At 41.3% G+C, this 26721-nt stretch overlaps 1 protein-coding gene across 4 annotated transcripts in view; it reads right to left on the bottom strand.

The window, feature by feature from the left end:
• rsrc1 (arginine/serine-rich coiled-coil 1) overlaps window positions 1–26721 on the bottom strand; it is a 148097-nt gene that overhangs the window by 88177 nt on the left and 33199 nt on the right. The window lies entirely within an intron of this gene.

Here is a 26721-nt window from a genome sequence, read left to right as displayed (position 1 = left end):
AGTCATAATAATAATTTCCAACTACAAAGAAAGAACTGTGAGCTTATTATCTGTGAATTAATAAAAAATGTGTGTATGATTATCAGGGTGGCAACAGCAGAATGGCATGCCGAGGAAGTGGAGGAGGAGGGGTGGGAGCAGTCGGGTTGTTAAAAAGAGCAAATTGGCAGTAAATAATAGATGCAATTTTGGCACATTTCAAATTTGCAGCAGTGGAAATCAAAAGATCAAGAGAACACAAACAGCCCCCGTCCCCGATCCCAGCACCCCTCTCCCAACTCTGGCCTCCATTACTGACAACTCCACCCAGGCTGTGCTGCTTTATGGAGTGAGTGTGTGTGTGTGTGTGTGTGTGTGTGTGTGTGTGTGTGTGTGTGTGTGTGTGTGTGTGTGTGTGTGTGTGTGTGTGTGTGTGTGTGTGTGTGTGTGTGTGTGTGTGTGTGTGTGTGTGTGTGTGTGTGCGTGGAGAGGAAGGCTTATCGACAGGCTTCAGTTGCTAATGCAGCCAGCAGCATCACAGTGTAAATCTACACCATCTCTAAAATTACATACTGTCTAATCCATCCCATCCTCTGACCCCCCATTGCATTCCTCCATGTGTTCTTCTTTCCTTCCATCCATCCATCTCTCGGCTTTTGTCCCAAACCTCGTATGACCACAAGCCCAAGAGGCTGCAACCTGCATCGTTTGGGGATTTCAGTACTGCAGTCTATTAGACGATCCTTTTAAGGGACTATATCACAGTTCGAGGTGACAATAGAGCCACATAAAACAATGTTTTAATAGTTTTCCTCATCTTACTATGTCTGATCACCTGCCACTGCAGGGGACTAATGCTGAATTTGAAATCCCAGGTGTGGCTAAAGTAACCATGGATGAATCCAAAAGAAAGAAGTCTGGGAGGATAATGGAAACTTTAATACAATGTGGATCGACTTAATTGTTTTACCTGCCAATGGTTTCGATTTATTTGTATGCTTGATATGAACAGCAAACAATAGCAAACAGTTTAAAAAAAGAGAAGATTTAAATTTTTTTTATTGTTGTTTAAAAGTAAAAAAAAAACCATAAAGTAAAAAATATCTAGAAGATGTCTATAAACTGTGTTACAGACATGGCAACAAATCAAGCAAAATGGCAAACAACCCTAGCAAGTCTGCAATTGTAATACCATTTAGCACCACAAGATGGTGTCTAATATGAGCGCGAGCAAATGTGAAGCGCACCTTGTTGACAACAAACAGTATAAGTAAACACAAACTGGCAAAACTCTGAAAATGAGGACAGCGTCTCACTACTGCCACCTAATAAATCCAAGTGGCATTGCTGAACTTTTGCATACCATATACTTTTAAGTTCATATATGTAACGTAAACTACAATTTCGATACTTGATAACTTTCACCGTCAATACTTTGAAAGTTAAACGTGTGTTGCAGCTCATCACTATTTGTCTTTAGTTGAAAATGGTACAAAATGTATTTTCCGGTCATGGAAGTTTCAGCCCAAGCTATTCCCACATCATAATCCTTTTTTTTATAACTATTGTTTCAAAACACGTGGCAGACAGAGTTTGTAACTGAAAAAAGCATAAGAAGAGAAAAGTTGTGAAGAAAAATGGTGTACGCTTGTTTATTCTTTACTCTGTCAGTGAGGCACATGAAGACAAGTCAACCACTTAAGGCAAACTTCATCTAGCTGTAATTACATTACATTGTGACAAACACCCCGCCACATTCATTATACATGACGGGCGCCCGGCTACCAGACAGCAAGACATTTGTTACCGTGGTGACAGTGTGTGTAATCCGCTAATGAAGCGCAATTAGTGAGAAACAATCTAACACAGGGGAGACGGCGCGCTCAATCCCTCCTCCTCCACTCATTTCCCTTTTTTCTCCTCCCCTCACTCTCCTGTTTTTAGGTCTTTTATTTTATTTTTTTTCTGATTCAACCTTTATTAAGCTCTTCACTTTCATTTTATCTCCCACTCTCTCATCCGTTGTCCCGGCTTCATCAAGGGCAAGCTGTCCAGCCCTGTCCGTACGAGGGCCGAAGGGATCGCTCTATCCATTAGAGGCACACACACGCAGGCACACACACACACACACACACCATTTTACATCCTCATCTCTCTTTTCAAAACATCATATAATCTCCCGAGGTCTTCAGGGACAGAGCTTTTCTTTTCTCCTTATCGCTCTCTTCCCTCTCTCCCTCCCTCCATACTCTGTGCCTTCAACGCAGCCGCGGCATCGATTTCTGAATTACGCCACAATATTAAATAATTAATATACTTGCCATGATTGATGTTTTGCATTAGGCCAATATTAGGTTATCAATCAAAATCCACTTGGTTTAATGTAATAATATTGAAAATGTGTCAGTGCCTGTTCATCCAATTTGTAGTGGAGGCAGGCCAGATAGTAATGGTGGTGTAGCACAAGGCCTCAGAGACACTATGGCCTGCTTACTACAACCGCGGGAGCACATTATAGCCCCGGCACACAGCGGGAGAGAGGGAGGGGGGGGGTGGGGGGGGGGGGGGGGGGGGGTGACGGAAAGGGAGGTGAAGCGCAACATGGAAAGACGAGGAAGAAGCAGACAGACGGCGGTTTGTGATGCACAGTGACAGATTTGGTGTTTAGAAAGTGTTGCAACATTGAAATTGTAGACATGAATGCACATGAACGCTGTATAAACTTCAATAACTCAAACAAGATCAAACAGCCTATAAAGTGCCACCTTCACACACACACATCAGCCATAACATTATGACCGCTGAGAGATGAGATTCACAGAAGATCTTTTTTTTTTTTTATCATGACACTTGTTAGTGGCATAGGTCAGGCAGCATGTAAACATTTTGCCCTGAAAGTTGTTGTATTATATAACTGAAAAATTCATTTTTTGGGGTGGTTAGATTACAAAAGGAGGAACGGCGACACTAACAGAAGGTTATAATGTGGCTGATCGGTGTAAATCAGCAGTGTAAGAGCTAGTTGCTTATTGATATCGCTAATTTATAAATAAAAACAGAACACATATCGCTTTACATTTGTGAGTTACCGACTGTCTTTTGAAATAAAACTTTTTAATAACTCATCGCTGATTTTGGGAACAGAGAAATAGCCTCCTCGTGACACTATTGTTTCAATAATCAGAGATGTCTGTTCATAATCTTCATAAAATATGAAGTGGGGACATTCAGGGATGTATTGAAAGGTCGTGAATACTTTGTTTTTCTTTTCCCCCCACAAAAATATTGAACCATTAGCAAATAGGAACAAACCTACTCAAGGTTTTCTGGAAATAAAAAAGGATAACTGAGAGCATGTGAGGTCACAGAAAAATGACAAGACAGATCCTCAAAATCAAATGAACTTGGAGTAATATCGCCTATGTGTCAAAACTAAAGAAATTATTTCATGGTCATTGGGGAAAATTACAGATACATGCTCATGAGACACTTCCACTACTCATCTAATACTATTTTCCAAGTTTCACACTGGACTCTAGTAAATGTTTTTATTTCTCCATCAACAGATGGTTTGGTTGCGCTGAACTCACACCTCAGACCAGTCGTTAAAAAGTCCCTCAGCCAAAGTGCTGTGACCTGTCCGATATGTGATGGGAGTTTCTGCTTCATGATATTCAAAATAGTTGAAACTGGCAAAAGTGACAAATGTGAAGAAATGCCTCTTAGCATAAAAAAAAGTGTTTCTTTATGTCCGATTCCTTTTGTTATATGCATCTATATTAAAATTCAGATTGTATTTAAACTGCATTTCGGCTGACTAATTATTGATTGATAATACAGATTTTTTTCAAACCGACTCAAAAACGTATAAAATACATGCTAATGTATTTTACTCAAAAAAGTCGATTTGTTTTTTTTGCAGCACTAAAAAGAAAATAAAATCCAAATGACTATGAACAATAAAACTAAGAATGGTCCAGAATTTTTCACCTTTGAACCACTGTTATTTAATTTAGATTTCATGTGCACATCGACCAGCCAAAGCCAAAAGAAAGTTACCTTTAAACCTGTTACCTGTTTTCTAGTCCTTTGATACTTCTTTTCAAGTAAATATCTGTGAATGGCAATACTGTGAAGAAGACATTGTGCACCTCAGCTCAGGAGGTTTAAAAGACAATCCTTCTCTCTCTGGACGAGCTACAAGCCACTAAGATGGAGAGCCTGACAAAGAATGGCAAGTGTGCAGGAGGGGGGCAAAGACAGAGTGAGACTGATGTACTGTTGTTCCAGGAAATGGCAATTAGTTATCTGTGGTCAATTAAGTAAAACTGGACAAACAAGTGTGAGTGTTAAACTGAGCTCCGGCCAGGTCGATACTGACCAATTTAACATGGTCTATGGATCCATCACAATGTCGGCCTACATTCTCCGAGCTCCTTGTTCCAGCTCCTCCTGTGCTCCAATCCCAGACTTCTACCAGAAGAGGAATTTCCCTCTGGGATTAATAAAGAATTTTCTATTCTATTCTATTCTATTCTCTTCTCGTCATCTTTCTTCCCTGCATGTGTCCAATCCCGTTTTTGTCTTTTGCGGCCACAATGACGACTTATTCGCTGTTGCCTCATCTTACCTCATCTCTCTCTTCGCCTGTCATTTTGCCCTCTCTCTCTCTCTCTCTCTCTCTCTCTCTCTCTCTCTCTCTCTCTCTCTCTCTCTCTCTCTCTCTCTCTGTCTGCCACCAGCCCCCCCCCCCCCCCTCCCCCCGCAGGCCCTGCACTCCTGCTAGCAGACAATTAATTACAGAGCCCGTGCCAGATGAGTTGTCATTTGTGGTCAAGTTTCTAATGATTGCATTAGGTCTTCAGGTTCTTCGACGATGCCCTCCCCTTCTTTCCCTCATCCTCTCTCTTTTTCTTTCTCTTCCTCTCTTTACTTGAAGCCCCCCCCCACCCCACCCCCCCTCCTCTGCCCCCCACCCTTGACAAAGCGGAGATGAATATCTTTAGTCAGTCAATGGAGGCGACAGAGGGACTTAAAATGCAGAGGCAGTCATTTGATTTCCAGCTAACAGAGCTGCCCATTAGCCCTGCACTCATCAGCCATGCATTACCTCTCAGACCTGCTGTCCTGAGCGTGGACGCTTTAACCCTTTCACTGCCCGCTGCCGGCCCAGGTTCGCCCTGTCATACCGGGCATGCGCCAAGGGATTATCTTCCTCTGATTGCAGTACTGTGCAAGTGTTTTAGGCTGATTTATTCAGTTACAGACAAGGAATGAAGGAACATACTTTTTACTTCTATTTTAGTAGAAATTGAAAGGAAAAAAAACTGCTTAAGTAATTAAGTTAAGACTGAAATCTATATCTGACTCTGTGTGGCCGATCAAACAAAGCAAAATGGTCACGTGATTGCACACAAACTTTATCCAGGAAAGAAAAGCACCTTAGTATCAACAACCACAGTTACTGACTCCTTTTAGACCAAATAAGAAACTCTTTCCGCTGAAGCCACTCACATTCAGTCCATCCTATTTTGCACTGATTTACATTCAGCAATACAAATATTGTCAGGATCATATTTTGATTTCCAAAAACAATACACTGAGCCCAGCTTCTATGACTCAAACGAAACTAGTGGTTTACTCCAAAAATACTCCTCCATAGAAATTCAGATTGTCTTCTCAGAGGTTACGCACTCTTCCTTCTCTGAATTAAAACAATTCCTAACGTGACAAATAAATCAAAAACTATTGTCGCATTGTAGACAATAACAGCTGAGGTTTTGTCTCGAGCCTGAAGTTTAGGAATCTTTAGTAAACTGTCCAGCTATTGTGTTTTAAGCAAACTTAACCCTACGGCAACACATCACTGACTCAGACGCATTCACAGTGCATTGTGACGGAGCGACAAACATGCTTTAACAAAATAGATCCCACCGTGTTCACTGCAATAGCAGTGCAGCACTTTTGACATTTTGTGGATAGATTAGAGGCAATGATGCGCCGATGTTTACTATTTACTATTATTTACTATAAATTTATTACCAAATTTTATTAAGCTGAAGCGGCCCGAATGTGTTATTTTGTCAAGATTTACTTCGCGTTCGATAATATAATGACATTAATGAGATTACTTAGCGATTACTCACTACTTGAGTAGGTTTTGATACTTTATATTTCTTACTTAAGTAATTTTTTTGGATGTCAACTTCTTACTTTTACTTGAGTAATATGGAATAATAACAATACTTCAGCAACTTTTTTGAGTACTCTCCCTATATTCGATTATCATTTTATCTTGCAAGGTGTTTTAACTTCGTAATATTTTATAACTTTTGCTGCGTACCATATCTCTCCTATATGCAGATGCAATACATAAACTGCTTTTTTTCAGTGCCTGTGCAGGAGCTGTACGAGTCACTGGTCAATCAAATCTATCCAAACAGGCATTTCTCTTTTCCACAAATTGTTGTGCATTCATGGCAACTCAAAATGATGAAGAAAAAAACAACAAACTTTTGATAAAAAAAAAAAAACAACACACCAACGTCTGCTTGTGTTTCAGCACCATCATGCTGTGTTTATGAAATTTGTGGTCAGACGATCGTCACTTACACTAACGAACCAGATGGTATTGCGCTTATGTTGAAAGCGTCTACCATGACAAAATGTGCACATTCAAACAAACTATATGACAACACAATACGGCTCCCACAAAATGGAAATACACAGGTAAGAAAGTAAAAAAAGCAGCTGAAGTCTGCAACTGAAAATGTGACAAATGAAAGAGGAGTAACTTCTGCTGGAGTGAACACTCGGGCGGATAATATTTAACATTGAGCGTGCAAACACCATGTGTGTAAATGTAGGAGTTCTCATCGTTTCTTGACCCAAACATGAGTAGGGCGACTATGAAAAACTGAAAAGCATTCAGAGCGTGTCAGAGAGGGAAATGCGACAAGATACGTAGGTGAAAGGTTGTTGTTCTCTTGAAAATTGACAAAAAAACAGCCGTCATTCAGTTTAATCTTGACATGCACAGGATAATCTCTTAAGATGTGCTACTTTGTCCCAACTCCTGAAATCCCAACAATCATCTCAAGTGTGATAAAACTCACTTCTGTTCCCCGTCAAGTGCAGCTTGACTGATATTATTATACTCCTAACTGATATTAGACAGAAATACTGCTGGAGAGCAGCAGAAAAGAAAAGACAGGACACTGTAACACTGAACGAGACATCATTCTGTGTGTGTGTGTGTGTGTGTGTGTGTGTGTGTGTGTGTGTGTGTGTGTGTGTGTGTGTGTGTGTGTGTGTGTGTGTGTGTGTGTGTGTGTGTGTGTGTGTGTGTGTGTGCGCGTGCGTGCGTGCGTGCGCACGCGCGCACTCCATTTGGCATGGTTGCATGCCTTGTCAAGCGTGTCATTGAGCATTCATATGTTGTTTGACTGCTGATAGAATGGCAGGCATATTTATTAAAGAGTCAATGTGATGGGGACACCAGGGCGAGCGCAATCTTGCGCACACGTATGCACACGCACAAGCACACACTAAAAAAAGCGTGCACACTAAATAAAGCACAATACATTAAAACACAGCCGCTCAACCACACAGCGATACACAATCCACATCAGTGACATCTGCCTGTTTAACTAATAGAAGGCCAAAGCTAGATGTTGAGAAGTCAAGACACACACACACACACACACACACACACACACACACACACACACACACACACACACACACACACACACACACACACACACACACACACACACACACACACACACACACACACACACACACACACACACACACACACACACACACACACACACACACACACAAAAGCACAATAACTCGGGGATCGCAGCTTTCCCCCAGGCCTGATTGCCATCTCCATAGCCCTTTTAAACAGGGCTGCCAATTGAAATTGAAATTGTATTCTTATGTGTGCTATCAGAGCTACCTCTCAGGGTTTTATACAGCTAAGAGGAGGGTTGGAGGGACACACGCACACAGACACACACAAACGGGAAGGGATAATACAGGGGTAAGTCAGAGGCTGTCACTCTTCCATGCAAAACACATAAGAGGGAACAAAACATGGACTTATCGTTCAATGCTTTCTATGTAATTCGGCATGCACACACACACACACACACACACAAACACACACGCACACACACACACACACACACGCACACACACACACACACACAGGCACACACACGCACGCACGCACACACAGGCACACACAGGCACACACAGGCATACATTCGTGGGTACACAAGCTGCCCCTGACTCAGAGCTTCGGGGTTTTTACTTTAGCATAATCCCAAAATGGTAGAGAAAGGCAGTCCATTAAAAATGGGGCTAACAAATTCACCCACTTTATGTTTCTCCAAGGGAGGGTTAAGTGCACTCAATAAAAAAGTCACAAGAGAAAGAATAAGAAAGAAAGAAGTTGATTTATGGCGAGTCTCTCTGCTCTTTGAGAGAGCGAGAGAGAGAGAGAGAGAGAGAGAGAGAGAGAGAGAGAGAGAGAGAGAGAGAGTGAGAGAGAGAGAGAGAGAGAGAGAGAGAGAGAGAGAGAGAGAGAGAGAGAGAAGATGCACACATTTTACAGATCGAATTTGTTGTGTGTCCGTAAAGGTTTCATTACTTTAAATCATGAGATCACATCCACATGGGAAGCTCTGGTGTATTTTCACAATGTAAACACTCATGATAACTTTAGTTGGATCATTTATGGCTACTGTGCACTCAAAGCTTCCAGGATAAACACTTTTATTAGATTTTAATGAATCATTTAAATAAATAAGATAAAGATTAAATGCTTGCTTATAATAAAAGAGGTCAAACAGAGGCCTGCTGTAATTAGTTAATTGCTAAACTTGTTTTAATGCAGAACTACTGGTCATCTAGATCCAGGATGGACTTTTTAAAATCAAAATCTTTCCAGTTGCAATATTTCAAACATCTTTGTTTTTGTTAAAAGAAAGAAAAATCCTCTTTGCATGGCATATTAGAACTACTTAAAAAAAAAAAAGCAAGCTGAGATGCTAATGCTCAAAGGCTGTTGACCCATAGGCAATAAAAAAGGAGACCTCTTCTCCTGTTAGTGAGATGCCTTCAATTTCAAATAACCGCAGTCTATATGTATAGCCTGCAACCGTCATAACTGGTTACGCGTGTTTCATTTGTCCATTTAAGAGGCATTGCAAAGCAACTGAACTATGTGAAATAGACTGGGTTCGATGTTTTGGAAAATGTTTCACCAAGCATTTCACCAGAAACATTTTCCAAGACATATAACCCAGTCCAGTTGACATGATTCAATTGCTTTGAGAAAACTGTCATGATGCTTACTCTTGTGGGTTTTGCCCTGAAGCTCTTTAAATCCTTCCACGAAACTTAAAATAAATTCAGTTCTAAAAATGTCTGTTCTGATAAAAACAATGAATAGCTTTATCCTCCACCTATTTCTTTTTATCATGATTTTTCCCCCTGAAAAATGTCAAAACATCCCTGTAATCCTCCTGCTTTTCCATGTAGTACACACTTCTGAAAAACTGTTGACTGACTATTGCCTTTTGAGAACATTTATGTCTGACATTTGGGTTCCCCGGATGGACATTTGGAGTTAGAATTCTGTCCTTTTTCTCAACGATTCTAAATATAAAAAAAGATACTCATCAGGTTTTTTAAAAAAAAAAATTGTTTTGTTGAACTAAGTCATGGAAGGAAATAAACTGTGCCCATTTATGACTCGAAACAGGCAGAAGAAACCCTCAGCTTCGTATGTGTCCGTCTTTCCATGTATTTTACTATTAAAAGAATAATAAATAAATCAAACATCGATAGGCCATGGTAGAGGGACTCACTCAAAACTGAACTGACACACTGACTCTCACACATATTCAAACACGCAAGAAACATCACAGACTGAGCGTGTCTCCCAGTGGATATCTGCCCTCTTCTCAGCTTATACACACCAGCTCAGTGCTGAGGGGACCAGAATACCGGGGCCAGGTTTTAAAGAAAATTGACTTCTTTTTAGTGTGTTACATAGAGGGAGGGCAGGACAAAGACACAGAGAGAGGCAGCGAGAGGCAGACACCGAGAGCAATCAATTTCCCCGTGGTCTTCTTCAATAGCCGGCGGCCCTTTTCAAACCTCCTCAATTATAACCACTCCTAATCAGAGAAATACCTCATCCATTATTGAGACTGAGACAATGACACTCCCCAACATTTCTGCCTGCTCCAAAACTATGTAGATTGCAACAGTGGTACACAAAGAATAAAGCACTGGGCTGTACGGCAGGGGGGGACGCCTGTGTTAAAATCACATGTGGAAATCTTTTGGCTCTCCTCGCGGCCCCGAGAAAAACTGACAGGGAACAATGGCAGCCCGGCACAGCATCTGTCATGGCACAATATAAAAAGATGATCTTGGCACCGAATGGACAAAAAAAAAAAAAAAAAAGAAAGAGAGAGAGAGGTTGGAAGATGGGGGAATGGAGGGGAGGGGAAAAAGGGAGGGCCAGGCGAGAGGTAATTCATTTGCAAATCAGGCCCTGGTGCTCAGGTCTATTTCAAGCTGCCAGTGGGTGCCAGGAGTTAACAAGGTAATCAGTTTCAATCCTGCCCTTCAATTGTACATCACACTCTCATCCAGAGAATACGCAGGCCTTTCTATAGGGGTGGGGTGGTGGGCAGCAATCTGCCTGTTTGAAAACTCACACACACATACATACACACACACACACACACACACAGACACACAGACACAGACACACACACACCTGACGACAAGTTATTAATAGCCGCGTATGACAACATGTCCCGACAAGCAACTGCGCACAGATGAGTAAAAGTAATAGTTGAATTGCTGATAATCAAAAAAAAAAAAAAAAAAAACAGGCAATCAAATACATTTTTCCCCATAGCTCAGTTTGGTAAAACATCCATTTACGTTACATTTATTACACTTAAACCAAAATACCTTAATTCAATGACAGAGTATCTTAAAATAGTATATTTAAGACCCCCCCCCCCCCCATTTTATGTTAACCAGTATCCATAATTATACAGAAAGAACTCCAAAAGGCTTGATACCTTTTAGTTTGTCACCAAGTGAAACTACGTCTCAAAGCAATGTACCTGTAGTTGATAAATAATCGAATACAAGTGTAAATGTAAAAGAGAAATATTTTATCGCTGCTCCACTAACTTCTCTTTAGTCCCTGTGTCACTGCATATATATTCCTGCATACATTTATTTTGCTGCTGACGTTGCAAAAAAGAAATTACACTTTTAATTCCCACAATGAGTCCTCTAACAAAGTGAGTTCTTTTAATGGGACTCAATGTTTAGTTTAACCTGAACATCGCACGACTTTCTTCCCCGAAAAACGTTCCTTTTCTCACTGTCGCTCTCAACTCTGAAGCATGAGAAAGTAGCAGCAGGTACAAAGCTCCTCTGAACCTAAAACTGGTACATGCAAAATCGGTAGAAAGAAAACAGCTAAACCTGCTATAATCCTTTCTTCCTCTCTCTGTATCCCTCTCTTTAGCCTGTGTCAGCTGTAACCGGCTGGCCCGGGAGGCAGTTAGCCCCGGTTAGTCCCTCATCTGCATAATCAATATGACAACCTTATTTTTCTGATGCAAACAGGATTTCGCTGCTGAGCTGTTTTTGTTGGTGTGTGTGCGCATGTGTGTGTGTGTGTGTGTGTGTGTATGTGTGTGTGAGAGAGAGTGCCCAGTCTGCTCCTGGCCAGCCTCAGTCATGGCCCTCTTTAGCCTTAATTAGATTAGGTGCGATTATCCCGGCTCTACCTTACAAGTGTACAGGCGGGATAAAGTGGCCACAAAGGCCAGCCTGTCACAGGCACCGGGCTCTGGTCTGCAGGTTATCAGGGTCCGCGGAGACACACCACATACATTGTTATTCATATCATCTCCACACCATTTTATACCGTGCCTTTTTCACTTTCTCTTCATGCACTGGTTTTTTTTTTTTCTCTTCCCTTTCTATGTCTGTGGTGTCAAACTGGCGTAATCACTGGCCAGAGTAAGTCTCTCTTTTTTTCTGCTTTCTGTCTGTCCGTCAGAAGACAAAACAACATGGCCCCAAGCACTCTGCAGTCTGGCCTACAGGGAGAGATGTCAGGAGTGTGTGTGTGTGTGTGTGTGTGTGTGTGTGTGTGTGTGTGTGTGTGTGTGTGTGTGTGTGTGTGTGTGTGTGTGTGTGTGTGTGTGTGTGTGTGTGTGTGTGTGTGTGTGTGTGTGTGTGTGTGTGTGTGTGTGTGTGTGTGGACTTCAAGGAAAAGTGGTACAAAGAAAAGTTAACCCCAGTCTCACGCTAATGCAAATAGACCAGCGAACAGCGCTGAGGCTAACGTGCACACACAAAGGTGCCTCGGACAGAGTGGTTAACCATACAGTCCACATGCTGACACCTTAAAAAGAAACCCACTCCGAAGACCTGAATCGTCTGCTTTTAAGTCAACACTGGGGCTGCATGTTGAACATCAACACGTACCTGGCCATGACCAAAGAAATGTGCGTCAAAAAATACACCGATACCAAATGTCTGGTTCAATTGGAGGTCTGTCTTACTTTTCTTTTTTAAACTCACTGCGATCACATGTATAGTCACTCCGTGTTGGTTTATTATATTAGGCCAATTTCTTGGTAATCTCTTGAATTAACGGTCTTGAGAACTTTGCTTTCTTTCATGAGATATCATAAATCATAATAAGAGTAATTGCAGTATCATAATATCCACATGTTGCCATGTCTCACTCATTACCGACTGCCTTCATTCCACACATTAAGGCTCTGGTACATGCAGTACGCATCACATATACAGGTCTGCTCTCAATTGTACGCTTAACATACAGTAATTAAGGCATATGCATACCTGCCAAAACGTGCGTGTCATAACACCAGCTCCAACCGCATTAGTCATTCTGATTAATATTTGTTTGAAAATTTAACAAGATGATTTGCTACTCCGTTTCATTTTCTGAAATACTCCGCCTTTTTCCCCTGGAAACATTTTCCACATCGAGCTCGACACTGACAGATTTCAGTTGGTCTCCATCAGTGAGCGAGTGTGCATGTGGAGAAAAGAAGTGAATTATTTCTCTGTGTTGATTAGACAGCGGTGCCCACGGTATTTATACACACTACATATTTTCCGTACATCAGATTTGGGCATAAAAAAGAGGCTGAAACAGAAAAGCAGGAGTTCATAACAAAGAGAGGGAGGCAGAGGGAAATGGCTGAACTGTACTGAGATACTAGGGAAAAGGACTGAAATTCATTTTAGTTCAGAGGCCTCAAACAGTCCCTGGGATAAACATAGATTATAGTCGAATGGCATTTCAACAGGGCCAGAGTAGATAATGACAGCATGAAAATCTATAAACATTGACTGTTAATGCCAACTTTTCCCCCAAAGTTTAGGTCTACAAAAGCTGCACTCTGACAATGCTCACATGAACAACCTGAACCTTTAAAAGAAAAACTGGTGGAAAAAACAAAAAACAAAACCACCACTCACAGTGTTTACTGAAGATTTGAGCAGTTTTCAGCATGCATGTTCTCCTGCACTTTGTTGTGCTTGTACAACAGTACTCTTTTCTATTCTAGGTTTCAAGAGCAACAAAGAAGCGAGTTAGTAGCATTACTCAAAGGATTGATGTCTACAATCGTTCACTGCTGACTGAGTCACAAACTGGGAACAGCAGCGACTTTTGGGGAAAATTGTGGTTAAAATCATCCTTGTAATTCTAACACCTTGCAAGGTCATCCCTCCGAGCCCGATTAAGCTCTTTTAATTGTCCAGATTAAGCCTCATATATATATATTTGGTGATTTTAAACAAAAATACGAAAGAATATGAATAGAATCAACAGCACATTTCCAAACTGAGTGCGTCACCGCAGGCTGAATGTTTGTCTGTGTGTGAATCAATCCTAAAAAAAAACATTGATACTTCCAAACATCAGACATGCCTGTTTTAGGAACAATTGAAGAAAATAAATCCATGTCCACTCGTTCCAATAATAATTCTTGGTAAAAGTGTGTTCATGTCATCACAGAAGAAAGTTAATACTTTATTTAGTTGGACCAATTCCTTGCCACCAACCCTTGCTATATATGGAAAAACTAACAATAGGAATAGAAAGAAAAAAGTCTTTTAAAAGTCATTTCAGAAACACTATTTGTAATAATTACATTTGATGTCATTTTTCTGAAAACACAAAGCTTTTGTGGGTGGGCTGAAAAGAAAAAAAAAAAAAAAAGCATTGCTTCTGCCGAAACCCTTTTTGGTCATGAGAATTGTGTTCTTGAGGGGATTATGTAATTGTTGAATGTAAACAACCAAAATAAAACTTCATCTATTCAAATTTTGTGAAAAAGTTGGTCTATTTATCAGCTTTGGTCTTACTTCAGATCAACTCGGAAGGAAAACCGAAGGCACTGTCGATTTTCAACTCATCCACCCCCATTTCATTATATTATTTTTCATCAATGTTGAATCATGAATACATTTTTTGGGGGGACTTGCCATGCATACTTTTCATAGCCTCAACATGTATACTGGAAAATGTATTAACTCCAGGAAAGCACAAACATAGAGCATTATTGTGATATAACAGTCCTTACAGCAGTACTGGTTTTGCAGTACGACTGTCCGATCACGAACGAAACTCACCAGAGTGTCACACATTTGTAACACGGGTTTCTGTGTCTTCATATATCCATACTGGGGTACAGACTCGTATAATACAAAAATTTAAACCGCCATTACTGGCATAAAGTTGTCAGTGGTAAAGTGTCAGTCGCTTGTGTGAGTGTGTGTGAGAACGAGTGAGGCAGAGTGTAGTGTGATTTAACTCTATTAGATAAGCACAGGGACTTGACTGGCAGGAGAGCAGGACAGAGCACACGGGAAGGAATGAGAGCAAGAGAGTGAGTGAGACATTAGTAGAAATGAATTAAACATCGGTCCGCAGATCTAAACTTATGCTGAAAAAGTGGCAGAGAGAGAGAGAGACGTCACACTTCATGACTTTCCTGTGGCCACTGCTTGTTCGATATAAGCTGTCTGAGACTACGGGCTCTATCAGTGACACCAATAAGTATTTCCATGCCTCACAATAAGCTCGCACCCTCCACAGCGTTATTGGCAACTACACGCATAACTCTTTTTGTTTCGACGGGTTTCTGTATGGAGGAGAAACCCCTGAAAATGGCTGTCAATTTCAAAACCTCCGCTGAGAATGATTATTATATACACTGCTCTCAGGCAATATTTACTTCCACAACTGAGTCATGGTACTTAACTGTATGTCTGGTGTGCTGTTTACCCCGTCTGAGGGAGGTATTCTTGTAATGATCAATGCCATTAGGCAAGACCTGCAGAGCTGTATTTCTGTCTCGCAGCAGCAGAGGTCAAATGCATGACGAAAGCTACTCGGAGCAAACTCAAAACTCTCCTCCTTCCCCGTCTCTCTCTTCTTCCCCTCTCTCCTCTTTGTTGGTATGCACGCTCTCACAAACTAAAAAGAACATCTCTTTCTATAATGTATTCTCACTTTCAGCTCTTCTCATAAAGACTTCAGTCAACACCTTTCCTTGCCCCTGGTGAGGATGAATAAGCACTGGAGTCTGGTGAAAATTAAACATTAACAGTGTGTCTCTTTTACACATCATTCTCCATAACAATCTTCTCTTTCAGCATCCCTCCCTGCCTTCAACACCGCTCTGCTTCCTCCCAACTAACACCACCCGTTTTTCTGGAGACGGAGAAATACTGAAGGCAGGAAAACACATTTTGTTGACAAGCACATTTACATAACCCTCCTAAATCGGAGCTGGCCTGTCATGTTTCCTGCTCATAACCTGCTGCTTATAATCCTGCCTGCATCCTCTTCTGATCCATAAAGCTGAGCAGCCAGCCACTTCAACAGCAGCCAGGGCTGCCATCACGAGCTCCTGAGAAGACACGGCCGTAAAAGAGGAGAGGAGAGGAGAGGAGAGGAGAGGAAAGGAGAGGAGAGGAGAGGAGAGGAGAGGAGAGGAGAGGCCAGGTGTGAGAAAGGTGAGGAGGAGGAGGAGGTGGGGGTGAAGCAAGAAGAGGGGAGAATGAAAGAGAGGAACAGGGTAATTGGATTGGGGGATCTTCTATTTGGCCAGGTCTGGTCTCTGTCATCACGCTCCAGGCCTGGCTTCTGTCAATGCCTACAGCAGGTCTCAAACACATCAACACACACACACACACACACACACACACACACACACACACTACTCTAGATGTGCAACTGTCGTGAATCCACCCAGCAAACTGTCCTGTGCACCAAACTAAAGCCTGCAGGGCTGTGTGTGTGTGTGTGTGTGTGTGTGTGTGTGTGTGTGTGTGTGTGTGTGTGTGTGTGTGTGTGTGTGTGTGTGTGTGTGTGTGTGTGTGTGTGTGTGTGTGTGTGTGTGTGTGTGTGTGTGTGTGTGTGTGTGTGTGTGTGTGTGTGTGTGTTTGCATTCTCCCTTAACAACTCACTAAATGGTTAAACAGATTACAGAGCGCAGTAAATGGATTGTCACAGCTCTCTATCGCTCACTCAGGGTGTCTCTCCTGCGATTAAACGTGGCCAGATTTCTCTCTCTCCATGCAAACTGCACACCAAACAGAGAGGTCATCCGCAGACACCGTTTTATTCTCTCATTGTCGAGACAGAATCGCGTATTGTTATTCCACTAAGACACTCTTCAGCTTTACTGATGTTTTTCTCATAGGGCTAGGCAACAGTTAATTAATCGTTTGATTAATCGCATGATTATTTGGTGATAATTTGCGATTAATTTAATTGTTGCCCTAAAAATTTTATAATAAATTAGAAAGGTAGTGTGTTGTGACTTTTTATTTTAAATATACAGCGGTATAAACAAGTTTGATAAACTATTTGGTATACTAATAATTAGAACAATTGAAGTTAATCAGTAATGTACATTCACACAGTAGCAATGAGAGTATTTCTTAGATATCTAAATTTAAAAATGTAAAGAATCAAGATTAAAAAAATGTTATTTGCCAGGGTCAGCAAATTAATGTTTTATCTATTTTGTTAGAGAAGTGACAGTACAGGACATGATCATAATACCATATTTTTTTGGGTTCGGTCTCCTTATATTATATTTGGTTCAGTCAAATATTCAGCATGTTGGTCATTTTAGGTTATTGAGAAATAAGGAAACAGTTCTGGCTTCACCTATCCAGGAAACATCTGAGTAATTTAACAAAGTTGCATTGCTAAGTCAAAAATATGCTTACTTTACTCCTATAAATTGCTATATTGAATGTTTTCATGTGTCACTGCTTCCTTACTCCCATGCATTGAACAAATTTGAGCCTTTAGGCATGCTTTATGTATGTTTGTGATGGTATTAAAAAAACAACAACAAACAAACAGCTGTTTAATGATGTTTTTCTAATACGGTACTTAAGGAAAAAAATGGGTACTTTCATAAAATAAATACTGATATACTGACATTTAAATTTATCTGAAAACCTTTTTTCTTACAATATGACAACACAATACAATACAATATGTGAAAGGAACGTTATCTTATATTCTGAACAATACAGTAATAAGAGTCCATAACAGCCACTTGTTTCGGTTGTGGTTCAGCTCTAATTGGCTGAGACATGACATGAATGCAATCTCGTTAAAGCGCAGAGACCCAGGTACATTTTAACATTTTCCGTCTTTGCTGACGTTTGATCTCGACGTCAGCTGAATTGGTCAGTCATATCTATTCATGTGTAACAGGGAAGGAATGTCCCAAGTACAAAGTGGAATTAAGTGGAAAGTAGGTGGCAGAAACAGTCATAGCTATCAAAACTTCAAGGTTCAACTCCTAACAAAGTTGAAAACATTTCAAACATTCTACATGCAGGTTTTGACTAGTTCAAGTTTAGTTGCTGAGTCCAAAAAAACGAACCAGTCTATGATTTGAAATCATTAAAAGAGACAAACTGCTAACTAGAATGTGCGCTCGGAGAGCGCATACCGAAGCCAACACTCCATTTGTTTGTGGAGCCGAGTTAGCATTGCTAGCATGTTAGCCGTAAGCTCAAAATACAAATACATAACCTTTGCCCCAACTTTTATTGATGAAAGTAATAGAATCCGAATTTAGAACTAAATAACAACTCAGTAGCATTAACATTGATTTTCGGAACCTCAAGCAGGCATTCACAGAACAATCCTACAACAAATGTGCTGCACTTTCATTGCAGACAACACTGTAGTCTTGACCTGTTCTTTCCTTTGATTAAGATCTGAGACAAAGTCAAAGATCCGAGCAGATGATTCGCATTAAAACTGATTCCAAAAACAGGTTTATCATGGAGTCAGGGATCTTTGTGTTACTCTCAAAATCAGGCTGATCTGTGTATGTGCATACACACATTAAAGTCTCTCCAAAGTCTACTGTGTGTATGTGGCCGTGCTGTTTTCTTTCAAATCTATGCCCATTATTAGTGTGAAAATAAGACTGCTAATGACTACACAGCCATGGGCCAAGAAACACTCCAGCTGCAACACTCTGTGTGTTACTCGACTGGGACCTCAGTTTGTGTCTGGAGTGTGTGCATGCACAGTATCCACCCTTTGCATGTAGGCATCCGTCCTATTTCAACCCCCAAACAAACTACACACATGAATACAAACAAACGCACACACACACACACCTACTGGTCTTCAGCTTCAACCACATCTCATCTTGCTCCTGGCCACCAGGCTACCCCCCAACGCACACACAAATAAAACACACACTTACAGCTCATTGATTTAAGTCAATGTGAGTGTATCCTAACCTTCCGAGGATGGTGTTTGTAGTCTCTCTTACCTCCCCAGACCCACTCCCAGAGCCAGACACAGCCTAGAGTCCTGCAAGACTGGAGACAAACACACATAACAACATAATGCTGCACGCACGCACGCACGCACGCACGCACGCACGCACGCACGCACGCACGCACACACACACACACACACACACACACACACACACACACACACACACACACACACACACACACACACACACACACACACACACACACACACACACACACACACACACACACACACACACACACACACACACACACACACACACACACACACACAAGCAAGCAGCCAGTGGTCCCATCCACACCACCCATACACACATTCCCACAAGGCTGAGAGGATGCCGCAGGCAGGGGCTACATACCCGCAAACACACACACATATACACACTTACTTTCTCAGTGTATTACCAACACTAATGAGCTGATAGATGTTCAACACAGGCAAAGAAGCAGACAATCATTTCCTCAGAGTGAGGCGAGAAGGGAGAGAAAAATCAACAGTGTGTGTGTGTGTGTGTGTGTGTGTGTGTGTGTGTGTGTGTGTGTGTGTGTGTGTGTGTGTGTGTGTGTGTGTGTGTGTGTGTGTGTGTGTGTGTGTGTGTGTGTGTGTGTGTGTGTGTGTGTGTGTGTGTGTGTGTGTGTCTGGGGTGTTGTTTTATTTTCTCTCTGCCTCACAGCATTCCAGCTTCCAGAGGTTAAGGCTGAGCACTGGAGCATCGCTAGCCAAACTGAGGCCTGCAGGTTCTGGCGGGGCCCCCGTGGTGAGGTTGGTCTCTCTTCAGCCCATCATGGGTAGAAGACAATAATGATTGTAATTACTTAACAATGACATTCACAGAAAGACAATGAGCAGGTTGGTGGAAATGGCTAATTTCACAAAAATGTTGGAAAAGTGTTCTTTATATTAAAAGACAAAAAAAAAAACCCTCATAAAATATCTTATTGCGTGAAAATAATGAAGGCTGTTGAATGACGGCTCCTTTATAGCAGAGAAAATTATTCTTTCGCGGACGAGGCCTTCAAAAAAGCCTTTTCATTTCTTTAACCCTAAGCTCATTATACCAACTCCAGTTTTACATGCGTAGGGAAAAGGCGACTCTCTGCTGCCATGAGAGGTCTCCACAGTGGCCTCTGTGCCGTCGCTGCCCGGCCAATGCCCACTTCTTACTCAAATGACATTAAACTGAGTGAGATGAACCATTGCATTCCCGTGGCCCGGCACACACAAGGAGTTCAGCCTAATTGGACACATCTGTCCGATTGAAGATGTGAAACCACGTCGCCAGCACAAGTTTCCCCACTACCTTCGGTGATATGAAACAGGAAAACGAGGCTGACACCATCCAAAGAAAAGGCTGAAGACTCCCTCTTGAAGGCTGACAAATTCTTTGACTTCGGAGTTGAGTTTGGCGAGGGTGACGGACAGGAATGATAGAGGACGGAGTGAAAGTATGCACACCTGTGTGTATGAGTGTATTAACAATATGAAGGTAATCGGAAAAACTGGGGCCTGACTGTTCTCGGTCCATAACTTAACCAAATTCCTTCAAGCCTGATCAAAGTCTGAGCCACTACAGCACTTAATGATGCCAAAACCTTTTTAAAAGAAGTCCTCGTAATTAAAAATATTTCTAAAAACCTGTCACTTTCAGTAGTGAAACGCCATCTGTTAACATAAGATTCTACATTTCTGCTCATTAATTACAGGTGGGAATTGGGTCGAAACATCAGGTGAAGATCGCTGTTACATTCAAATTAAACTTCTGTCAATTATTTGCCTGGGGGCAGATGTGCACTTGTTAACTAAACACAGTTTTTTTTTTCTGCTCTGATTTAGAGAAACAAGTGAAGACGTTGACAAATACAGGCGATACAGAATTAAACTTGCTCTGACAACGAACACCAAGTATGCATTAGGGTTGTTCGGTATACCGGTACTGTGTTGGTATCGCGGTACTGACGCCTTTACAACGATACTATAATGGGCCCAGCATCTTCTTTTCTTTTTTTTCTTTTTTTTTTACATCGCCGCGGGGCGTGACTGCACTCCGGTTTCTCCAAGACGGAGTGCGCGAGCGCTCCCACGCTCCGACCCGCGCAGCGCAGCGCTTCATACTCGACCTACACAACTTCAAAACAAAAGTCAAAATAACGTATTTTCAAAACAATCTTCTCCCAACCGAGCTTGTACTTTGAAAAGAATACCGGATGAATACCGAAATGACATGGCGTTCGCGTCCATGTGAGAGTGCGCATGCGTAACTGACTCAAACGACCCGTGGAAACGCCGTAAAAAGAAATAGAGTGCATCACTGAGAGAGAGAGAGAGAGAGAGAGAGAGAGAGAGAGAGAGAGAGAGAGAGAGAGAGAGAGAGAGAGAGAGAGAGAGAGAGAGAGCCACAAGGCTGTAACTTGTAGAAACAGGTGAGCCAAGTACAATATGGAGGAACTTTGGCTTCAAAACAAATGAGCACGGTGTCGCCATCAACACCGAAGCACCACTGTGCAAACAGTGTTTGAGAACATTTGTGACCAAGGGTGGAAACACTACTAACCTGGCTAAACACCTGAGAGACAAGGACCCAGATCTGCATAAGGAGTTCAAAGAACGACAAATATACCCATGAAAAATTTGCTTTGGTAAAAAATTTAAGCTATTATAAATATTAGTATTATAAATACAATATAATAAATAACATAAAAGAATATAACATGAAAAGATTTTATTTCAGCCATTTGATGTTAGAAAGATTACTGCATAGTAACATTAGTAACATACCATTTAAAGACATTGGTCCTACTTAAGACAGGCTGTATCTAATGACATTTTTTGTGTTCTCTTTTTATTTGGAAAAGTATCAAAAGTATCGAACTACATGGTGGTATCGGTATTGATACCAAAATGTTGGTATCGTGACAACACTAGTATGCATACTGGAAACTGGCATTTAGTAGACATTGCAGCAGACATCAGAGAAATCCGGAGAGACCATCATCCAATCCGATGGTCAGTGGTTCAGTGGTTTGATCCCCTATCTCACCTGTCCATATGCCAAAGTGCCCATGAGCAAGCTACTGACCCTTGAGTTGCTCTCAGTCGTGAGTATGTGATTGAGTAAAATGCGACCATGATCAACAGTGTTAAGTGCTTTTAAGCAGCTGAAGCCGTGTAAACGCACTATATAATTAAAGCCAATTTATCAATTACAAGCTTTAAAGGATTAAGAGATATAAAGCCCCCATACCCTGGGTCTATGCAGCTCCTCTTCCTCTTGCTGTGATTAAAGCTCTCACCAAACAAGACAAACTGCTCAATGTCTTACAAGAGCGTTCTTCTTACAAGGGTTCAATCATCCAAGTATTTCATGAGCTCTCTTTAAAGAGCTCAGTGATGAGTTTTGGGAGAATATTGAAGTTCCTGTTTTGTCATAATAACGGCAAATATCTTCAAAGTTTCACTTATATCGTTAGTCCTGAAACTGTTCGTCCAGTTGCACGTATGGCTGTGTAGTACTAGAATTTTTCATTGTTCAGTATTTCCATCGCATGCAATTCCAAAACTTGTCTTTTAGAATCCCAAAGAATAAGCCACGTTGGAAAAATATTTGAACACAATTTACACAGTGGAGAGATTCCACGTCAGTGAGAATCAACACAGAGTAAAATTTTGTGTTTTTCTGTTGACAAAATGATCAATAACAAAAAAAAAAATGACTTCCTTATAAGAATTCTTTACGAAGGCTATTTTTACAGTGTGAAGACTAATCCAGGTGATTATGCAGAACAAAGCTGACCTACTGACAAAAACAACTCTGATCACGCACACGCACACGCACACGCACACGCACACGCACACACACACACGTACACAAAATCACCCACTTACCCTTTGCCACTGGTGAAAGGCAACAAGATCTCTTAACAACAGCTCGTCTTTTTCAATAAATTTTGCATGAAAACATGCCGCTGGAGCACCAAGTTGCCTGCTGTCATACTAGAGGAGTCTTAAATGTTTAATGACAACAACACCAAACACATGTGCGCACACACAGAGTCGGTGTCAGGGTGCCGCTCTGAGGGGCCCCTCTTTCATCCTGACAGACACTATAAAGCTCCTGAGCCTCTTCTCCGCCCCGCCCCGCCATCAATATGGCACGGCTGCACTCCTCTCCTATCACCCAGTAAGGAAACCTGGATGTAAATGAGGTTGGAGTGTTACAGTGTGCACGTGCACGTGTTTATGTGCAAGTGGAAAGGATCCAGGGCTTACATTAACTCTACCCCCACCCACTATTAAGAACAGAGGAAGAATGGAAAAGACTGGGGAATAAAGAAGAAGTGGCTTGTCAGAGAGCGGATGTACAGTTAAAAAAGGTCTATTTTACATATTCCTGAAACATCTCGCTGCTTCTGCCTTTCTTCTGCTGAAGTAGGACATGTTAGGCACCTCAACTCCAGTGGGAGCATGTAGGGAATAACAAGAACATCCATGTCAGGGAGGTTTTGGGCAGTTATAACACTCGGAGGGCCAGAAATAGAGCGAAAGCTGTGTCTACGGATACCCAGACTCGAGAGGCAGTTCAAGAGCCACAAAGGGCAAAATAGAGTATTATTATGTAATAATCGCAGTAGTTTAACTTCTTGGAAAAAGAGTGTATCTTAAGAGATTACCTAATACCGCTCCAGTGACAATAAAATTTGAGGTAAAAGTCCTGGAAATATATAAACAACCCCTATTTCTTTTTCTCTTAACGCCTCCACACAGTGCATTCATTGTCCTTACTTAAAAATTGTCAATTTCTGATGCATGAAGTTAAAAACTTTAATTTCATTGTGATTCAAAGTCAAGATTTTTGTATGAGTCAAGAACAAAAAAAAACAGGTATTAGTTTTGATAGAAACAATCGAGTTATATATATATATATATATATATATATATATATATATATATATATATATATATATATATATATATATATATATATAAAATGCCAAACACATGCACATTACATGGTAGTGCCATTGCCACATGACTGTATTAAAATGACCCAGTCCTTAAATCACCACAGCTTTAAGTAAACTGCAAGGCCAGATGGCAGGATAGACAGTTGGCAATATATTAACACCGCCACAGGTGGATATGCACACACGTACGCACGCACGCACGCACACACACACACACACACACACAAAGCAAACTACCACATATGCACACAGACAAGCTAAAGCAGGGTCAGAGATAAAAAGGAAGATCCCTATCAATGCTAAAGGATATTGAAGCCTTAATAAGAAAATAGATATAGTCTGCTGGCCTTACATTTCACTGTTAGCTTTATTTGTTTTCCTGATATGGATCTAAGAAAGGCGGGATGTAATAGCTTCAAATAAATGGAGCACTTTTCCTTTAAACGCAAACCACAGCACTCTGTCTTACGCAGACATATGGAGCTCTGAGGTTTTCTGATGACCCACTAAAGCTACCAAATAGTCCAGATTACAAAAAGACTTGTAGGGGGTCAGGGCTACATACAGTATATTGCCAAAAGTATCTAAATCATTGAATTCAGGTTTTCCAATCATTTCCATGGCACTGGGTGTATAAAACCAAGCATCTGAGGCAATGGAAGTGATTGGAATAGCTATCTGAATCACTGAATTCGGGTGTTCCATTGCCATGGATATATGAAATAAAGTTCTTTGGCATGCAGAATATTTCTACAACCGCTCTCAGGAGCTCGGTGAATTTCATCGTGGTTCAGTGATAGGATGCCACCTGCTCAACCAAGTCCAGCCATGAAATTTCCTCCCTACTAAATATTCCACAATCAACTGTTAGTAGTACTATAACAAAGAGGAATTGATTGAGAACAACAGCATCTCGGCCACAAAACAATCCCAGCGGAGTCAGCGGATGCTGAGGAACACAGTGTATAGAGGTCGCCAACGTGCTAATAGGCGACAGACCTTGTAACTTCATGTGATCTTGAGATTAGCTCCAGAACCGTGCGTAGAGAGCTTCATGGAGGGTTTCCATGGCCGAGCAGCTGCATCCCACTCTATCATCACCAAGCACAATGCAAAGTGTTGGATGCAGTGGTGCAAAACACACCACCATTGGACTCTGGAAAAGTGGAGACATGACCAATCGTGCTTCTCCGTCTGGCGGCCTGATGGACGAGTCTGGGGTTGGAGGTTGCCAAGAGAACAGTACTTGTCTGACTGTATTGTACCAAGTGTAAAGTGTGTTAGAAGGAGGATTGTGGTGTGGGATTGTTTCCAAGCTCTCAGGCCCTCAGTTCCAGGGAAAGGAACTCTGAAAGCTTCAACATACCAAGACATTTTGGACAATTTCCTGCTCCCAACTTTGTGGGACCAGCTTGGAGATGGCCCCTTCCAGTTCTGACATGTCTGACCACCACTGCAAAATGCGAGGCCACAAAGACATAGAGAAGCCAGTTTAGTGTTGAATAAGTTGACGGGCCGACACAAGTCCTGACCTCCACCCGAAAGAATACTTTTGGGATGAATTCAAGCAGAGACTTTGAGCCAGGCCTTCTACTTCCTACATCAGTGCCTGACCTCTCAAATGCCCTTTTGAAAGAATGGTCAAGAATTCCCATAAACATACTCCTTAACCTTGTGGAAAGCCTCCCTAGAAGAGTTGAAGCTCTTATAGCTGCAAAAAGTGGACCGACACTATATCAAATCCTATGGTTTAAGAATGGGATGTCACTTAAGTTCATATGCGTGTGAAAGCAGGCGAGCAAATGCTTTTGGCAATATAGCGTAGTTGAAAAATGCCAAAAGGAATAAATGGTTGTTTTTTTTTTTGTTTTTTTTTTGCAGTTAAAGTAACTGCTATTTGTAAAACTGATTAAAAAAACAAAACAAAACTATTTTGACGGCACCAAACTTAATCAATGTGGCATCTTAGTGTTATCTTGGTCCCGTTTCAAGTCCAGGTTGGGCTTGTTGGCCAGTTCTGTGTGGAGTTTGAATGTTCTTCCTGTGCATGCGTGAATTTTCTCCAGATATTTTGGTTTTCTCTCACAGTCCCAAAACTTACATTTTAGATCAATTGGTGACTCTAAATTGCCTGTACTTGTGAATGTCAATGGTGGCTTGTCTCTCTGTTTTAATCCTGTGTTGGATTGGTGACCTGTTCCGGTTGTACCCTGCCTTCACACATAGTTTGCTGGGATTGGCTTGATTGCCTCACATAAGCTACGTTTTTGAAGGAAATGCAACAGTGAGCTTGTGAAAACACGCAGACTGAAGGTTGCAGAAATCCCACAGATCACCGGAAAGAGAAGTGATTAGCTTTCTAAATATAAGTTGAGTTGTTCGATCTTGTATTCCTGTAGTGTATGCTTGAAGTTGTTTATACAAAAATTAAAGTCAATTCAAATAAGTGGTGTTTTTCACTAATATATTAAACTGAATCAGCCTTCATTGTTTATCTTGGTATAATATCCGTATATTTTGACCTTTGAGCTGCTGTAACGTGAATTTTACTGGTGTGGGATGATTCAAGTTCTATCTTATCTAATCTAAATCGACTCCATCTTTCCTACCTGAGCTGCGCAAATTCATTCTTTTCACACCAAAGCTTGAATAACATACAGACGATTAACCCCCATTTGAAAACCAATGCACGTTTTGTTTACATGTCTAATGAATGAACGAAATGAGTCGTGTTTAAAAAATCTTACATAGCACTCACTTTCAAGGATACCGTTTATCTTTTTCTCGCGTTTACTTCACTTAATGAGATACAGCACGCTTTCACGTTTGCCAGAGAAAGCT

The sequence above is a fragment of the Lipophrys pholis genome (genome assembly GCF_963383615.2).
Source record: "Lipophrys pholis genome assembly, chromosome: 3".
NCBI classification, from domain to species: Eukaryota; Metazoa; Chordata; class Actinopteri; order Blenniiformes; family Blenniidae; genus Lipophrys; species Lipophrys pholis.
Note: the sequence above shows the minus strand (reverse complement) of the source record. Positions and strands in the feature narration are given on the sequence as shown.